We start from the raw sequence: 3,021 nt of genomic DNA on the forward strand, positions 1-3,021 counted from the left end.
ACACACACACACACACTTTCCCCTTTTCAGCACTTGTTATGGCACCAGAGCCCCGGCTAACGAGCAATTCACTGCCCTGTGTGTGCAGTGTGCCGCAAAACACAACAATAACGGATGAATAACAGAAAGAAAATGTGCTGCCGGAAGCTGTGAAAATGTAAGTTAAGTGCTGACCTTGGTGGCCTAATGGCTCTAAGTAGCATCTAAATGCCAGTGTGGTCCAGAGAAGGGCAGCTCCTCCCCAAGGGTAATGGGTAAGGCAGTACTTCAAAGTTGTGAAAAGGAGGACAAGGCGCTGGGTAGGGCGCTGTTGGATGGATTAGGAGGGATGGAGCTGACCATGGTAGGTGTGGAGCCAGCAGAGGGTGTGCCAGTGCTCTCCTTCTCCATGAGAAGCAGGGCATCACTCAGCCTCAGAGAAATGCTGAAAGCCAACAGAAAAAAAGCAAGTCATAGTTGAACAGATTTCTCAGGCCACATATTCAGTTCTTAAGGCTGTTGAAGCTAACAATACAAGGTGGCATCAAATAGGTCTAGAATAGAGATTGTTGTTAAGCCTGTTGCTTAACCGCATAAACGGTTTACAAAGATCACAAAAATTCATAGTCTTTTATTAAACTGTGGGACCTTGATTTCAGACAGAGACAAAAGAGGGCTTCTCATTTATAGTAATTGAATGTTGATTTTACTCTCTGCAATAAGAACTTGTTGCTCACATATCAGCTGTAGCTGTTAGCTATTTAAGCTAACGTTTGCACCATGAGTTGGTTGATAACATCTCTGTTTGGCATTATAATATTTTGTTTTGTAATTGGGGTTTAAAATATGCCCTTAATGGCTTAAGTATGTAATATCGAGAATGGGTTTAGTACAATGGGGGTTCAGTAAAAGGAATACGACTTTACCCATTTCATTGCTGTTTTTACTGAACATTTTATCTGTTTTTTTAATGAGTTATAGGGTGTCGATAGAAGCGTTCAGGGCTCAGAGACAACGTCCAAAAGTTCCTTTTTAATTTAGCAACCTTTCCTAAGACAGGCTGTCAGGGGAAAAAAAGTCTACCAACCACAGTTTGTTAGTTGACTCTATGCTCTAGTGGTGTAGATGATGACAATGGATACGTTATGTGGCTTCCAGATGTGAAATCTTAATAAAAACAAAGGCAGGTCCCTCATAAGATCAGTAAAACCCAATGAGGTGGAGGCCTGATGTAATTTATGGCATCCGGCCTTAACAATCCATCTAATTTTCCCTTGCGCGAGATAATAAAAACAATCTTTTACTTACCACTGATGTCTTTTTATTCATCTGTATCAATAAAAAGCTTGAGTGGGACATGGAAATGAGTGAGCAACATTCATTGCCATTCATTGACAATTGAAGTGGAGCGTGGATGAGAGGGCGACAGGTGCAGGGTTCTAGTGCCATTGTGCCAGATCCCCTTTACATCCCTATTAGACCTCATCGCAGAAAGTGCTTGAACAGTGATGCTCTCACAGTTTGAGTCATTTATGAAACGGCGATTTATTCCAGGCAATGTGTTTGAAAAGTATTTGGGCGTTTGAATCTTGTAGGGTATTTCTGTTCCACTTCTCACTTAGGCTAAGGCTTGGTTGTATTTGGGACATTGATGAAAAGGGATGGGAGACAAATGTGGCTTTTTCCTATCTGAAGGCATTGTCTGTGTCATTGGGCTTTCAAAAGTGTTTTATCAGCAAAGTGCAAAATGGTTGTGTGAAATTTGCTGTGCAGGCTTTACTGAATTGGCAGTGGAAGAAGTCTATTCTTCTCAAGATGTCTGGCTAAAGGGGGTGGAATATCCACAATCTGTACTTTTGCTCGCCATGTATTTGTTATTTAAATAAAAGAAATCTATTGATGTGGATCTTATTGGGCCTTCAGTCATACATACTGTAGGTTTATTTCATGCTTTATATCTATCTCACTTCTCACTGATACCAGAGGACTTTGAAGTACATAAATATGTAAATCTGCTACCAGGGCCTATTTATAAATCAGACATTTCCTCATGGTAAATAGGATAGTTAAATTACAGAAGAATCACAATGAACTCATGTGTTACATTAAAATATTGTAAATACAGTGTAGTTATTGTTTAAAGCGTAAGGGAAAGCTTAACATTTTGGGAAATATGCTTATGTGCTTTCTTTCTGAGAGTTAGATAAGAAGATTGTGACCACTATCATCTCTGTCAGCTTAGCATACAGACTGGAGGCACAGAGAAACGGCTAGCCTGGCTCAAGGTAACCAAATCCACCGGCACCCGTAATGTGCACTTATTAACATGTTACATCTCCTTTGTTTAATCTCTGCAAAAACTAAAGTGTAAAAATGACCAGTTATTTTTTCTAAGGGGGCTCCTGGACATTAGTCAAGAAACCTAGTCAATAAATAGGGCTGTAAAACCACAACTTAGCAGTTTTACATTGCATTTTTGGGCGGATTAAAAAAAACAAGATAAACAGTAACTTGTTAATTATTGAGCTTTAAATGTGCTGGTAGGTGGATTTTGTTACCTTTGGACAGAACTAGGTTAGTCATTTCCCCCTGCTTCCAGCCTTTTTGCAAAGCAAAGTTTCTCCTGGCTGGAGCTACATGTTTAAGGTATACTATGAAGGACTTGCCTAAAAACAACAAATGGACTCATACAAAAATAATCCATCAAAATCATCACCCATTAGAAGTGTGTGTGGCGGTGTCTGTATCTGCAGAGACCCTTCCTCTGCCTGTATTTCTTTCTTTCTTACTTGGCTTTTGGCATCAGCCTCCAGGCAGTAATTTGTAGCCCCCAGCAAATAACAGCACGCAAGGTGTGAGGGCTAGACTCTCTAACATGTAGTGACCAGGTAACATTGCTGTCTCAATCTCTTTCTTCCTCTCTCTAGCTTTGTCATGGATGTATAAAGAGCTGCAGGTCTGGGTGTCTGTTTGACTGAGGACTTGGGTGAAACACACACACACACACACACACACACACACACACACACACACACACACACA

At 40.6% G+C, this 3,021-nt stretch overlaps 1 protein-coding gene across 3 annotated transcripts in view; it reads left to right on the forward strand.

The window, feature by feature from the left end:
• drp2 (dystrophin related protein 2) overlaps positions 1-3,021 on the forward strand; it is a 172,179-nt gene that overhangs the window by 33,409 nt on the left and 135,749 nt on the right. The window lies entirely within an intron of this gene.

Source organism: Etheostoma spectabile, chromosome 10 (genome assembly GCF_008692095.1).
Source record: "Etheostoma spectabile isolate EspeVRDwgs_2016 chromosome 10, UIUC_Espe_1.0, whole genome shotgun sequence".
Classification (NCBI taxonomy): Eukaryota; Metazoa; Chordata; class Actinopteri; order Perciformes; family Percidae; genus Etheostoma; species Etheostoma spectabile.